Genomic DNA, 17007 nt, shown 5'->3' with positions numbered 1-17007 from the left:
ATGATGCTCAGCTGATTCCCAGCAAACATGTGGGTGGCTTTCTGAGCAGAGTTTTTCCCCATTCTCACCTCTTCTTTCCTTCTCTTGGCTTATGAGGCACCTGCGGTGAGGTCCGAGCCCACATCCTACACGCCAATCTGGGCCCCGCTCTGTAGCTGGGACCCTGTAAGCTTCAGGGAAATGATTTGAATCCCAGTTCCATCACATCCAAAGTGGATCATGGCTTCATCATGGATGTGTTATGAAGACAGATTCAGACTACAGGTAAGCCCCTCCCCAGCTCCCACTCAGTGTGTGGCCCATGACAGGTGTCCTCTGCAGTTGCTCCCAGGTTGATCAGCTCCACTGAGGGTAAAGGCCATCAGGACCCATTTCCACATCCCACGCACGTCTGCACCAGGTCTCTGCTAATACAGGGCCCCGTAGGTCCTTCTTAAATAATGATATTCCATCTCATATAAGAACGCAGCTTCTGGCTGCTTCTCATAGGTAAGCATTAGAGCAAAGGGCTCTAGAAAAGATAATCTAGTCTGTGGTTAAAAGATGCTTCCATTGGGCCTTGCAGGGAAATCATGAGAGCCTAGACTGGGGGGTTATCCAGCCTGAATTCAAATTCCGGTTCCTCTACTTACTAGTTCTGCAACCCCCAAAAAGCCGAGTATCCAGGAGCCACTGTCTGCAGGAGAATGACATAAACTTTCAAATGTCCCGCATGCTGAGTGACAGAGGAGCGTTTTGTGTGCTGGCTGTTTCCTTTCTATTTCACTCGGGAGTCAGCATATTAAAGTAGTTCTGCCCTGATAGGCGTGTGCTCCGGGTACTGTCCACGGCATCAGGCCTGTGTCTTCAAGGCCTGCTGTCCATTCACTTCCAGGTGTGGACACTATCAGACAGACCCATTGAGAAGACACAACTACTGTATTGAATTTTTTTTCAAATTTAATGTTATTGGCATATAGTTGACTTACGACATCCTATTAGTTTCAGGTGTGCAGCAAAGTGAATCATCATATATATACATATTCCCTTTCTTTTTTCCCATGTAGATTATTACAAACTATTGAGTAGATTTCCAGGTTCTGTACAAGAGGATCTCATTAATCACCTATTTTATACTGTAGTGTGTATGCATTGGTCACCCCTCCCAATTCTTCCCTCCCCCCAACAGGTTCACCTATGGTGACCATTAGCTTGGTTTCAAAATCTGTAAGTTTGTTTCTGTTTTATAAACAAATTCTTTTGTATCATTTTTATTATATTCCACATATTGATGATATCATATGATATTTGTCTTTCTCAAGACTGTATTGAATTTTGAGCTGAAACTCTCCTCCACAAAGGCGCCCTTTCAGAGAGGCCTGTGCAGAAACTACCAGGCAGTCAGGGAGCCCCCAGCCTCAGCAGCTGTTTATTTAGCCCAATACACCTTCACTGTTGGAAAGTGCATTGTTATTTTCTAAATTTTATGAAGATACCTTCCTTATTATGTCTCTAAATCAGCACTTGTACTCTCTTCTAGGCAAAACCAGAATTCTCCCTTTAGTATACGATGGTCTTTTAGAGTCTCAACATATTTCTAGTGGTAAAGATAATTTGGGAAATTTAGTGCGTTTGACTCTCACGATTTCATCTCTACAAAATCTTCTTCTCCCCAGTTCCATCCCCTCCAGATTAAAGTGTATTTAGAAGCAGAAAACTGGTTCCACTCTTAAGTATGAAAAGCATGCAGAGAAGTAGCAGATCAGTTTTGGCTTTGCAATCTCAGCTTGGCTCCTGCTCAAGTTCAGTCAGTTTCCTCCCTTCTAAATTGTGTCAGGCCATTTCATTTGCTGACACATGGGAAGCCCCAAGGTAGCAAATCTTAAGGCTTCCTCCCCCACCTCCAACACCTACTGCTCACCATCGTCCCCAAGAGCAGAAAGACACTGGCAAGCCACAGGATGGTCCTTGCTGGCCAAGGTGCCTGAGCATCCAGAGACCCCTTGTCCTGAATGTCGGTCAATAAAACACGAGCTTCTGTCCCTAAAGAATCTTATTCTGGAAAGGTGTAAACATGCTGGCCAGTCAGAGGAAACCGTAAATCTCCTGTACGTAGAGCGATAGAATTTTTCTGAACAGAAAGACGAGCTCTCGCCAGTGCGACGTTTCCCTTCAACCTGGGCATCAGAGAGAAACTCGGGCCACCACTCTGTATAAATCCACAGCAAAGAAACATCCCACTGAACTCTTCTGAGGCTATTAAATTTTTTATCACACTATTTTCTGGTCCACTATGATGGCAGCTCTAATTTCTTCTCAGTTTAGCCCCAGTGTCTTGCTGTGGAATCGTCTTATGCATACGGGGAGAGCTAGGTCTGCTGAAAATTAGGCACAAGAAAGTGACCTCATTTCTTGCCAAGAGTATAAGCTTTGGAAGAAGAAGACTTTGGGTGAATTTAGATGCAGGGTGCAGCTGAACGGCCACAGGCTGCTCTAGGCTTCAAATGAACTGGAGTTTAGCCATTGTGATGGTACCAGATGTTGTCAAAACTTTACTGGTTAAATTAATCAGGGTCATTTGTTGATGAAGCAGGTTCTGAAGTGCTAAAGAAACTGAAAGTATGTGCCAGTATCAACTTAATTTCATTGTTGGGACTTTTTATTCCTGCTTTAATCTTACAATGGGCCTCAAAAACTAAGTAAGAGAGATGCACAGGGCGGGGTGCAGGACTCCTAAACCATAGCTGGCTTGTGGTTGTTCACAGCTGCTGCTGAACCGGCCGGTGGGGGGTGCAGTTTCTTTTTACATTTTTATGATTTTTAAATTATATTAGATTTACAACGTCGTGGTCATTTCTGCTGTATAACAAAGGGGTTCAGTTATACATGTACACACGTCCATTTTTTTTTTTTTTGGATTCTTCTCCCAGAATATTGGGAGGAGGTAGAGTTTCCATTGTGGTCAGTGGGTTAAGAACCTGAATATTATTCATGAGGATGCAGGTTGGATCCCTGGCCTCACGTAGTGGGTTAAGGATCTAGCATTGCCTCAAGCTGAGGCATAGAGGCATAGGTTGCAGATGTGGCTTGGATCCTGCATTGCTGTGGCTGTGGTGTAGGCCTCAGCTGCAGCTCGGATTTCACCCCTAGCCTGGGAACCTCCATGTGCCGGAGGTATGGCCCTAAAAAGAAAAGAAAAGAATACTGGGTAGAGTTCCCTGTGCTGTACAGCAGGTCCCCCCCTTGGCTGGTCCTTCTGTGTACAGTGTGGAGGTACAGTTTTAAAAGCAGGTCCCCCCCCTTGGCTGGTCCTTCCATGTACTACAGTGTGGAGGTACAGTTTTAAAAGCTACTTTGTAGACTTGGATTGAAGAAGGCAGGTATAAAATGCAACTGTTCATTCAGCTTCTCACACAACTTTCTGAAGCAAACAACTACTGCTTGCCAAATACACTCCAGTTCTGCAGGGTTTAAGGAGAACTATAAATAAGCTTACATTTGAGTAATACAGTTGGAAAAGGCACGTAACATCACGGAATCGGTGTAAGGCAGGGTGTTTTAAGGACCGTCAGTGCAGAAGCTCAGAGTTCAGAGGAGGGGGAGAGTTCCTGGAGTCCTGGTGATCAGGGAGGGGTGGCCCTCTGGGTGGGTCCTGAGGTCCTGAGGTCCTCTGTCCTGCTTTCCCAAATCCTGTGGAGCAGAGCGAGGGGGAGCCTTGAGCCTTGGCCTCTGCGCTCACTCTGAAGCTGCCTTGTTTTCAATTGCAAGTGCTTGAAGATTAAGCTAATGAGCTTTCCTGCTGGTGATGGTAGGAAGCCGATGCCTCCTCGCTGGCATCCGGCCCTGGTTATTTTTCTTTTAAATAAAGAAACAGGCTGTCTACCATCAGGTGGAGACCTAGGTGTCTTGCACAGCCTCAGGTTGGAGAACATCTTTGCCTCAAGTGACAGATGGCTGCATCGCACTCCCTCTCCCAGACCTCTGGCCCCAGCAATGCTGCACATATGACACCATCCTTGCAGACACTCTGTCATCCATCCCCCTTAAGGTGTGACAGAACTCTATCCATCCAGCTGCCAGTCCGGCTTCAGAATGAAGTTGCAGGGAGCAGATGGTACCCCTTGGACTCTTCCATGACCTGGTCCTTCCCCTTCCAGCCAAGACTCCAGGAAGCATTTCTCAGCAGCTTAACACATAGTTAGAATTCCCAGTTGATGATATTTTGGGTTGACCCTTCCATGGGTTTGTTTACCCATCCTGGCTCCTCTTTGGAATTCTGGCATGTTTCATATTGACTTGAAAATCTCAGGAAAGCATGACTTTGTTTTTGTTTAATGCTCCTAAATTGCAGGAGGTGTGTTTGTGGGTGAGTGTAGGTTTTGAAGGAAAACATTTCCTATTTTTGTGGGATACTGTATGTCAGGTTTGTACTCACCATTCTGTTGTTTATTGTGCTCTTTTCATTTTTATTTTTTGCTTTGTTTTCCTCCATGTAGCATAGCAGTTGAGAGTGATGTCAGTTTTAAGACTCTAGAATCCTGTCTTTACTGTGAACTTGGAAAAGAATCACGAAGTTGTTGGTTCAGGAAATTGTCGCTGTGGCAGAAAACCACCAAAGGACAACACAACACCTGTTCTTCTTGCTTCAGAAAAGCAGAATGTCAGATACGAGTATGTTCCAGTTAAAGCTCTGTAGTGCCCAGCCTATGTCTCAGGGCAGTGTGGCCACAACACTGTGCTCTGTCTGAGGGAATATATGTGTGTCCATGTGACTTTGAGGTTGTTACACCTTAAGATGGAAGGTAAGCTCTTCTCTCCCTCCTACATCTCTCACTCCCAGCTATGAGTGATCTTCCTGGACCACAAGGATGGGGAGGCACCTTTTGGCTGGCAGAGCGCTGGTTTAGAGAAATCTCATCCTTGAAGATGTCGAGGTGCCACCATAGCAACCCTGGACTTCTTCTTGACCCTGAGATAATTACGTCTTCTGTGTCGAAGACACTGGTGTCTCAGGTTTTCTGCTACCCGAAACCAAACAGTCCTATCTGATACAGCACACGCACGGCAGAGTTACTTGAACTTTACCGTGAGTGTTTGTACATCACTAGTTCCAGAAGTGCCTGTTCACTAAGTGGAAGTAATCGGCTCTTTCCTTTTCATAGCATGAGTATGACCCTCCAGTGAGAGCAGCTCCTTTGAAATTTGCTCACCCTCCCTCCCTCCTTTCTTCAATATTTATTGTTTACTATATGCCAGATTCCACACTAGATACTGATTCTTACACCCATGTCACTTTGATTTGGTGGGAATGGAGACATGCCTATTTACAGATTTGGCAAAAGTTAGAAACTAGGAGATCTGGGATTCAGAGAAGTTCTCTTTCAGGATGTCACACTGAAAGGGAGGCCTGAAAGGTGAGTGGGGATTAGTGAGATGAAGAAAGGGTGCAAAGGTTTCTGATGGAAGGATTCACACATTCTGAGGACATAGAGATGGGGTGCTCTATGCTCACGGGGAGGCCAGGGGCTAAATGGACATGGGGGTTGATCCCTACCTAACTTCATCCACCTCGAGACATGGCTCTCTCTCTGCTTCATGGAGAGTGAGCTTTTGAATTGGATTTTGTTGGGTAAACAATCCAGTGATATCACCATCCTAAGAAATACGTTTTGGAGAATCAATGGTTGAGCTACCCTAATGTGCCATTTCACATGGGTGCACTTTCAAGACTCTGTAGGTGCAGTCCAAAGCCAAGCATATGGCAACAGCCCTGGGATCTCTAGTTGTCTCTCTTCCCCTCAATCTACTCAACATCCTCGCTGATCACATATTTACCTCCCACTGGATTTAAACTGTCCCTGGTTTCAAAGTTCTATGCAATCCTTCCTTATCTCATCAAGCAGCCTCTAATGTCTCCACACTGCAGCTGCCTCTGATAAGGCAACGCTCCTTTTTGTCTTTCTTACAAACCATATTCTTCATTTTCCTTACCTTCTGGCTCTACTAGCCAAGACATTCTTCAACTCCAAGCTTTGTTCTTATTCTACCTCTTCCATGATAACACCTATAATCATGTCATTCTCTGCAGTCATTGAGTATGAATCACCTGCGCATCACTGTAATGTGATTAATTCTACAGTCTGACAGCTTCTTCTGTTGCCATTTCCTTGACCTGCTTATAAACTCCGAAGTCAGGAACCCCACCTAGTTGTACAGGAAGCTACTAGAATATGGTGAATAAGGTAGTATCTTGACATGAAAATGGGAGAGGACTTTTTGGCCCTTGTGGAAATGAATGCCTTCTTTTTATTTGTGGCAGCATGAAGATGAAAGGAAAATACTTTTTCTTATGTCCAGAGAATATAGGAAAATAAATGTTCTGTGTCCAAGAAGGACTGATTTCATGGTGGTAAATGACTGGAACTTATAAAGTTTTAATAAGTCATCAAGGTCTCTTGTGAAACAACAAGGGGGCTATTGCCGAGACCAGCTCAACAGGTGAGGGCTGAAGAACGGGTGCTGTGGAACTTAAGGAAAAACAGTTAACATAAAACAAGACACAAAGAGATTTATCTCAATTGAAGGTGGGAACCAGGGACTCAATGTCTCAGGGACCAAGAGCCCTGCCTCAAGAAACCACACTGCTTTTATTGTGCTCTTTAGGATTATATCGAGTGAGGAGGGGTTGCAGGTGCAGGATATAGTTCTTTTTATTATTTAAAAAGTTCTTTTACTATTTTAAAAGTCACATAGCTGGTAGATGGTTAAGCTTTTATTCTGACCTTTAGGCATTTAACAATCATTAGCATTGAGGAAGCCTCAATGTCAGCTCAATGTCAGCTGTCTATGCATAGCATCTAGAGAATCATCATTGTGCTTCAGCAAATGGCATGCCTAGCTGGGGCAACCCAGTGTGCCTAGGTTTGCACCTCTTTCTCCTTGCTGATGCATATTCTGCTGAGGACCACTCATAAACCACTTGGGCCATGAGGTTCCTCTTTCTCTTATATTAACAGGGTATATCATGCTGTGCAAATGGATTGCCAATCTGCACAGGTCTGGCATGCCTAGACCAATGCATTATGTCCTCATTCAGCTGACCCTATGAATAACTTATGCCTTTAGGTCTTTGTTCTCAAGCTTAAGTTATTTACTGGCACTCACTGCGACTGTTTTTCAAGCAGGAATATGGGGTAAAGTAAAGCAGGACAAGATGGAGTTTTCAGCATAGAAAATAGAAGCAAAGAGGCTAAGAAAATATTGTAGAAACATGTCTCCCAACAGGATATAATAAAGAGGATGTGGGGTGAATATCCAAGGGATACAATTGGGAATGGCATGGGGATGTGGGGGAGAGGGGTGAAAACAATGACCCCCAAAGCCCAAGGAACCTTCAGGTGTCCTTGATGAAGTCGCCTTAAAAGGAAGAGATGCTCCTTTTCTGGGTGATCTGGTGGCTTGGGCCTCTGTCTGAGTGTTTGAGAACCACGGAGATGAGCACAGGATTTACCTGGAACAGGACCTGCCAATGTCAGCCCACAGAGCCTGGACCAGACATCCACCCATGGGCCTTAGGGAGACTCTACTGAGACAGGAAACATATCTGCTGATTATCAGTAAAAGTAATACCTGGGGGCCAGGTGATTTTCTCAGTTCCCATCCAATTGCCCCTGAGGACACCTCCCCTACACGCAATCCCCTAGGGCAACTGTGTCCTCCGAGATGAGGTACAGACACCCAGTGAGATATTTATTGGTAGGGAAGCTCTTACAGTTAAGCTTGGGATGGAGACACCAAAATAGAACAAGACCCTTAAGCTGCAGTAGCGACATCTGTTCTGCCGTGGTTGGGCTATTTTAAGGAAGGGTGGGAGCATGGAAATGTCAGCTCCTATCTTCCTTGGCCCACTGTGTGTGATCTGTAATCAACAAAGACTTTTCTCCCAGCTGGCACAGTCACACCTTGTACTTAGTCAGTCCTGACCCATCAGGTAAAGCTTTAGAAACGTTAGCAGGGTGGCCGTGGAATCAGTGTTAATGCTTGTTACCTGGTGTGACTGAGGGGAACCTTGCCTACACTGCTCACAGAGTCCTGATCTTCCTCCAATCTCCCCTCCCCTGCCCAGGCATTTTCCCAGTCTTCACCTTGACCTGCATGTACCCAGTGTTCACCTTGACCTGCATGTACCCAGTCTTCACCTTGATGTGCACGTAGAGCTTCAGTACTTGCATGGTTCCCAGGTCCTTTGAACTTTTGATGCCCAGCCTAGCACTGGTCAAACTTTTCCCTTGGGGGTTGAGATCTGCTTACCTGTTCTTAATCCACAGATTTATTGTCTGCCAAGTCTATGCTACATTCTGAGACAGATAAAAAGACATTTCCGGGTCCACCTGTCACTTGGACTCCTTGGCTGTGTCCCCACTTGTGATAAGGTTTCCCTTGAATACTGTGACAAGTGTGACCACATCTCACCCTTTGGACTTGGGTATGGCATGTGGTCCTTTGAAGTCATTGCTACAACTGGGTCCTGTTTACAGTCTATGACCTGCCTTCTTTCCCTTTCCACCAGCCCGTGTTACTTATATCACAGAACCAGGCCATGCCATTTTAGTAATCAGCTGAGCATAGCCTTACTGGCCTTATTTTGAAGCATGGTTAGTTCATTTCAAATCAAAAGGGATGGTCTGGTTCATTTTTAGAATGTGTGGCTCTAATCCATTAAATGCACCTGTGTTGAAAACTGACTGACCTGATTGTAAAACACAGTGATCACTTCACCAAAGCCCTCATGTGTCTTCCTATGGTCTGTAGATGTTGGGAGAACATTACACTGTGACTGGTGGGATTTGGAGCTGAAACAAAGAACAGGAGTGTAGGTGACAACAGCTGGAAGGCACCATGTCACCTGCACATAGGCAAGTTGAATCACTGGGGGCAGAAGCAGCAGGGTCTTCCCAGCCCCAGGCAAGGATTCAAGAGGGGGCCTCCAGGGTGTATCTGGGAGAGAAGACCGATACAGGATGGTCAGCCTTTCAACAGGATGCTCAGAAACAGGCTCTGAATCTGGTTTCAAAGAGGGCTGGTCAGTGAACCTGGCCAAATAATCCATCTGTTTTAGTTACGCCTTTCACAGTTAGGCACTCAGAGAGAAAGCAAATGCTCACAAAACATGAAGCCTCCGCCTCAGATTCTTACAGCTCAGGATCATGTGGACCCAGGGAAGAAGGGCTGCGTGCTTGGGAACAATGTGAGGCTTGTCTTAACACCTTGAAACTGGACATAGCATCTCCCACCAGTAACACACTACAAGATAATCAAGAATGTCTCAACTCCACTATGTATTCTTCTCTTAGAACCTCAGTTTGCTCACATTGACCCTGACTTCAAAATAACATACAAATGTTCTCCTCCGTATATCCCGCCTCAAGGATTTCTGAGCCCAACCTATCAGCAATCAAAACTGTCACTCCCTTCCTTTAATTAGAAACAACAACAACAACAACAACAAAAACAACTATCTGTGTGTTTTGTCACTGCGACAGTAAATCAATAAAGCTCAGCTCCGTCATAGCCATCTGTTTTGTTTGCGGGGGGTGGGGGAGGTGTTGTAGTTCGGAGACATCAACATAATCAAGCTGTTTCTTCCTCAGTTGTGGCTGGACCAGTGTTCTTGATCCAGAGCTCTTCTGTTAGTGTCTCCTGAGACCCCTTTCTCTGCTTTGTCTTGTGGTTCCAGACCCACTGCAGAGAGATAAGTTACCCGCTCGGTCTCTGCCCTGAGCTTTGTTGAAGCTTCTCAGCTTCATTTTGCCACTGGAAACTAGCTTCCCCTTGTGGAAGTCTTGGTTCTGTTTGGAGTTTTTTTCTTATAACTTCTTGGTGGAATGCTATGCACATGATCTTCGTCTGGCCCTATGTTGTCAAGAACATGGCCAAAAAGATGAGCAGTCCATAGAGAGAATTCCAATAAATTCCTTAACAGAATCAACTCAGAAACTGAGAATTTATGGTCTCATCAGGCTGCTGCTTGCTCCTCATGGTACAAACTTCAGACTACTATTTGAAAACTGTGGGGTGTGTTTTTCCTCCACTTGTCTATACTCCTTAGATTTGAGTTAAAGGCTGAAATCTTTAAATATACCAGTGAGGAAAGAAAGATTGTCACCTTTGTGGTCAGAAATGGAACTTCTGGTTGGCTGGCGTGAAATAGGAGGTTCTACAGGATGCAGTCATCCAGCTGCTGGCAATGCTCATGTGATGATCTTATTTCACATCTTGGCCGTGCCTGATCCAGTTACGCATCTTTATAACTCAAATTCATGCACACATCATAAAATGGTACCAAATTGTCACCAATAGTTTGGGGAATTTGCAATATAACCAAACTGTCCATCTTATATGTATCTCAGAACAAAAAGACAGGATGATTCCTAATATTTCATGATATTTATCAGTTGTCATGAAGGATATTCTAAAGGAAATGTCAGGCTCAAAAATGGCTTCAGGAGTTCCCATCATAGCTCAGCAGAAATGAACCTGACTAGTATACATGAGGATTCCCCCACCCACCCGAGTCCCTCCTCTTCCTCAGAGTCAATGCCAAGCTAAAGCAGCCGATTGATCCTGGGCCTCACTCAGTGGGTTAAGGATCCAGTGTTGCCGTGGGCTGTGGTATAAGTCTCAGATGTGGCTCAGATCTGGTGGTGTTGTTGCTTTGGTGTAGACCGGCAGCTGTAGCTCCAATTTGACCCCTAGCCTGGAAACTTCCATATGCCATACCTGTGGCCCTAAAAAGTAGATAAATAAATGCATATATAAATACATAAATAGCTTCATTAAAGTCTCTGAGGGAGAATTGAGCTATCTTCCAACTCTCCCTTTAAATTCATAAGAAGTATTATCATTAACTCTTGAGGACAAAAGTCACTATTTTCTTACATATATGCCAGTGCTCAAATTGTATTGATAAATTCCCCCTGCCCACCCAGGTCCCTCCTCTTCCTCAGAGTCAATGCAAAGCCGAAGCAACAGGCATCTCCTTTGGACTCAGGCATCCACGACTCTCCAGCAGATAATGCTTACTCAAATAATGGTTACCCCACCCCTTTTATGGAGGAAATGTTTTGCACTGTAATGAGATAAATCATCCAACTTAACTAGGAAATGTTTTTAGCAGATAGATCTGTTAGAGTGAATGCTCTTTGTAAGATCCCTTACTTGAAATTTCTGCCTGTTCCTTTATTTATGCTCAGACCATTGCTCCCATGGGATTCTATGGATCCTATGGGGATTCTTGTGCTTAACTCATACCCAGACTTGAATGGGGTAGTAGACAGATCATAGCATCTGGGGCAAAGATTAGTGATAAAATGCGAATATTAATGAGAATGATACCCATTGAACAAGGGCTCAGTAAAGACAGAGTTTAGAAAAGTGCGTGGTACCCAGCACATTCCTCATCATCTCCATCGTTGAAGGGTGAAAGGGAGTGTTGACCATAAATCTGCTTTGTGGGCCAGAAAGCCCCTTGCTAAAAATCATTTAAAAATTAAAAAAAATTAAAGTCCCATGCTAAGGAGATGGGTGCCATCCAATCCACAGATCATATGCTGCACAGACACCGAAGGAAACCACTTCTCTTTCCAAACCAGATCCACTGAAATTCTTCATATTGAATTGCAGAAATTGCCCCCATATCACGTTATATCTTGTTTTGAGTAAGTAACTAATTACAAAGAGATACATAAAGAACCCCTTTCCGATCATTATTTGAAACAAACACTTTGACTTTTTAAACTGTATCGCTATTAAAAAAATCACAAATATGGCTCTTTCCACAAATTCAAAGCTAGAGAATGAAATTTGCTGGAAAAATGCCCCTAATGTGTCCAGAGGCCTATAAAAATCACTGGGATTTGGGCCCTAGGAAAAATCATCCAGCTTTGGTGACAAGGATGAGTTTGTTTTTACTTTTTGCTGTGTTAACCAGTCACCTATATAGACTTGATACACTTCCTTTCCTCCCTGTTCCTCAGTTTCCTTGTCTATAAAGCAAGGAGACTGGAGATAAATAACTCCAGGGTTTCAGCCGGTTCCATTATTACAAAATTCTGTAATTCCGTGAAACCTGTTTGTAGCCTCTACCTCCAAGTAAATCACAGTGTGTGCCAATGCCATAGTAACCCAGGTGCACATGACTGCAATTACATCAGAACACACAAACAATGCCCAGCCAACAGTGCTGGTTATCAACCCAACAGGTGGTTTTTATTAAGGCAGATTCCAGGGTCTGCCTTTAAAGCCAAGGTGCATTAAAAATTAAAAAAAATAAAAAGGCATCCCTTCTATAGAATTGGCTTACTTAGGATGCAAGGGTGAAATGTCATCAACATTATGAATAGACCTTACAGTATCTATCATGACTCAGTCTGAGGCTTTAAGGTTGGGAATCAAAGAGCAACCTCTTTTATCGCAAAATTTAGTCACTCGTGGCAAGAGGCTGTAAACCCCTGATTCTCTCCCCAGTTCCATACCTGACATTGAAACACTGATTATGGACTTGCTGCTGTTTCCTTTGAGCTGGAGAAACTGCAGTGCTTTCCTTGAAGGCTGCTACCTTGATTAATGTATAGGGCTCATCATTGAAGAGCAGCAAAAACATATATTATGCTTTTCTTGATTCTAAATATATGTACTTTGATTCTCTGTATTCAGTCTATGCAACAACCCGCCAGGGAAGAAAATCAAATTACGTACTGTACACATAAACCTCAAAAAGTACTGATTACTGATTAGAGAAAGAAAAAAAAAAAGGAGGATAGAATTGCAAAATGAAACCTGAAAAGGCATAGATCTGAATTGTTAAGAGCTTATTACCATACTGCTGCTCTCAGGGAAATGAAAACACATCAATATATATTTTAATTAAAGTATGAAATATTCAAACAATTTCCACAAAGTTCTTAGTCAGCACCTTTAAAAAAAATCTTTTATTTTATCTTTGTTGAAGCCAAATGCAAAGTGATTTATTTTCCTGGAAATTTATGATTTGTGAGGCTGTATAAATCAACCATTTGGGGGTAATTGCCTCAAGGGGAAGACATTTGTATTTGGTAAAGCGAGTTAGGGTTTTGGAAGAAATTCATTAGCTTTATGAGAAATTAAAATGCTCACTGACAAGTGAAATATAAATGTATGGTCTGAAGCTCTATTTCTGCAATATTACTTGACATGCAGTGAAGAAAATGTACATATCATATAACTTTAAATATAGGTTCAATAACCATGCTGATAACAGTTCTTTCACTCTCGCTGATCAAAATAGTTTTCCTTGAAAATTATATTTTAGTGGGATTAAACACAATAGTCTATGGGCCTAAATTATGCTCCTAATTAATTACTGATTGGAGCTGAGCCAAGTCTTTGTCTTTAGAAACAAGCCATAGAACATTTTCATGGTTTGAAAGGCACATTTTCTCAAAGAGACCAATCTCTAAACAGAAAGTGGTATTACTACCTGTCTGAGAGTTTCAACAGAGTGAAGACTGACCATGAGAAATAGGTGGAAGAATCTTATACATCTAAGTGAAATTACATCTTTTTGCTAATCCAGAAGTTTGGGGGATTTTTTTGGTCACACTAGTGGCATATGGAAGTTTCCAGGCTGGGGATGGATTCCAAGCCACATTTGCAAAGTAGGCCACAGCTGCGATCTTTGCCACAGCTGCAGTGACGCTGGATCCTTAACCTATTGCACTGGGCTGGGGATCAAACTCTTGCCACAGCAGTGACCCATGCTGCTATTGAGACAACAGTGGATCCTTAATCCGCTATGGCACAGCAGTAACTCCTGGAAATTTGTTATTTCACAGTCAGATGTGAAGACGTGATGTCCCATTATTGCTGTTTGTCCATACACCAAGAGTGTGTTAGGATCAGGAATAGCAGAGTCTCGGGACTGAGAGATGGCTGGTCCAGGGGAGGTGGTCCCTGGGGGCACTTACATGCTGGGCGGATGCTTTGCCTCACTCAGGGCACGTACAGGGGTGGGATTGGGGGCAGCGGCCAAATGGATTGTACCAGTCTATGAAGTATTTTAGGCAAATTCCACAAAATGCTCAGCAAAGTTTTATTTTTTATTTCTTGATTCATCCTTGTTTCGTGATGCCCATTGTGAAGTCTCCAGAAGCCCCAGGAGATTCAGCCTCAGATAGATGATTGGCCTAAGGGGCCTTTCTGTTCCCTTTCTGGCCGGGTCTGAGGGACTAGCTGCTTCTAGAGCACCCCCTTTGTCATGAGGAGGGCTGTACACAGGGGGTCTGCTGAGCCTAGAGACCTTGCATGTTTACAACTTCAGAGAGAGAGGACCTTTATTTTTCCATGCCAGAGGTCTCTTAGGGGAGAATTTGATGATCATATATCAAAACTCTCACCCAGACGTGTTTTTAATTTGGCTGTTCATCTTGAACCCTTGAAGCTTCAAACATTTAAACAAATGTATTTTTTGTATTGTCCTAAGTTTACTTTGGCTTATCAAAGTCTTGCCTTATGCTGCTTTTGGAATCGTCTATGGTATAAGCTTGGAACTGCAATAAACCTGTGTTCTGCTTTCAATTTAATGCAGTAGAATCTTACTGGACTGCTACCCTAGTTGTGGCTGAGTTAGGCTCTAGGGCAAGACAGGAGTGTTCCAGCCTTGAGAAAACTTGCAGTCTAATGGGGGAGGCGGATTCTACGTAAACCGAGGCAGCACTTGCCTTAGATATAGGGTAAAGCCCCGAAGAAATGGAGAGCAAGTTGACAAATTCTGATCTGGGGAAATGGGAGTCAGAGCAGCTAGAACTGAAAACATAGCTTTTGGTTGAGATCTTGGAGAACGATTTTTAAAAGGGTGGAAATTGCAGGGGGTGACAGGTGGCATACCTGGGTATCACTTTGTGTTTGGTTTTTGATCTGGAAGTAACTCAACAGCCTGTGGGCAAAAGGACAAAAATATTCACCTGGGTTAGGTTTTGTCACCATCATGATTAAAATCTATGACATATGCAAATCAGAGGAGGAGCTGAGTATTTTGTGTGGGATGCTTTGCAGCGAGAGGCAAGTAAGTCCTGCTCAGACCTTGAATATTTTAAAACCTAAGCGACTAAGTCTAGAGTGTCAGCATGAAGTCCTTTCACACAATGAAATAAAAATAAAAATTTTTATTTATCAATATTTTTGAAATTATATGCTTCTCTGACCCACCAATCCTATCTTTGCCAACATATTTATTTGTAGACAAAAACTCTGTCAAGGAGTTCCCGTCATGGCACAGTGGCTAACGAATCCAACTAGGAACCATGAGGTTGCGGGTTCGGTCCCTGCCCTTGCTCAGTGGGTTAACGATTCGGCGTTGCCGTGAGCTGTGGTGTAGGTTGCAGACGTGGCTTGGACCCTGCGTTGCTGTGGCTCTGGCGTAGGCCAGAGGCTACAGCTCCAATTCGACCCCTAGCCTGGGAACCTCCATTTGCTGCGGGAGCGGCCCAAGGAAATAGCAAAAAGACAAAAAAAAAAAAAAAAAAAAAAAAAGAAAAAAGAAAAAAACTCTGTCAAAAGGTATCTGTACAAGAATATTTATTGTAGTAATGTCTGTAATAAGATAATTAAAAACAACCTGAATTTTCAATAACGGATCAACCATATCCATTTACATTAACAAAGGAAAAGCAAACTTTCATTTAATCTGTTTAGAGGACATTTTCTTTTCTTAAACTGAAAAATCCTGTCTTTAATGAATTCTGGAAAATTCTTAGCATTGTCTGTTGTTATTTCTCCCCCTCATTTTGTCTATTCCCTTCTTCTGAAACTCGCATCAACCAGAAATTGAAAATTTTCAATGTATCCACTCTAGTCTGTTGTATTTCCTTTTTTGGTTATCTTTTTCCTTCCTTCCTTCCTTCCTTCCTTTCTTCCTCCATCCCTGTCTGTCTGTCTTCCTTCCTTCCTTCCTTCCTCCATCCCTGTCTGTCTGTCTGTCTGTCTGTCTGTCTTCCTTCCTTCCTTCCTCCATCCCTGTCTGTCTGTCTGTCTTCCTTCCTTCCTTCTTTCCTCCATCCCTGTCTGTCTGTCTGTCTGTCTTTCTTCCTTCCTTCCTCCATCCCTGTCTGTCTGTCTGTCTTTCTTCCTTCCTTCCTTCCTCCATCCCTGTCTGTCTGTCTGTCTTCCTTCCTTCCTTTCTTCTTTCCTTCCTTTCTTTCTTCCTTCCTACCTTCCTTCCTTCCTCCATCCCTTTCTTTCTTCCTTCCTTCCTTCCTCCATCCCTTTCTTCCTTCCTCCCTCCCTTCCTTCCTTCCTTCTTTCCTTTCTTTCTTCCTTCCTTCCTCCATCCCTTCCTTCCTTCCTCCATCCCTTCCTTCCTTCCTCCATCCCTTCCTTCCTTCCTCCATCCCTTCCTTCCTTCCTCCATCCCTTTCTTCCTTCCTTCCTCCATTCCTTCCTTCCTTCCTTTCTTTCTGTGGAGGAACGCATAGCATTTATTGCAGGCAGAGAGCAGGCAGCTTGTGCTCAAAAGACTGGAGCTCCAGTCTTTTGTGTTTTCTATCACACTTTGCTGCTTTTCTGCAGATCTACCTTCAAGTGTACTAACACTCCCTTAAATTGTGTTTAGTCAGCCATTTAAATCATCAGTTCAGTTTATCTTGTGTTTAATTACTATATGATCAACTGTGGCCAGTGCTCTGGTTTGGCCAAGACTGACAACTGATCTTTGGACCTTGCAGTGCAGAGGCCATTGGAATTCTTTGTAAGAGGTGTTTCAGTGGAGTGGTGAGATTAAATGCCAAGGGGACTGGGTCCTGAAAAAAGATGGGTATATAAGCATTGAAGAGAGTAAGTGCCGCACACACCCCAGGGCCGTTTATTAAGCTCTGGTGGTGTCTGGTGCTGCACAGCAAGTGACCCCCAAGAAACCAACCTGCCAAAAGAAAGTAGAATTTATTACTCATGGGTCCCAGAGTGGAAACAGGCTGCACACCTTGCAGGGCAAGCTGA

The sequence above is a fragment of the Sus scrofa genome, chromosome 3 (genome assembly GCF_000003025.6).
Source record: "Sus scrofa isolate TJ Tabasco breed Duroc chromosome 3, Sscrofa11.1, whole genome shotgun sequence".
NCBI lineage: Eukaryota > Metazoa > Chordata > Mammalia > Artiodactyla > Suidae > Sus > Sus scrofa.
The sequence above is the reverse complement of the archived record's forward strand: the minus strand, read 5'-3'. Positions refer to the sequence as shown.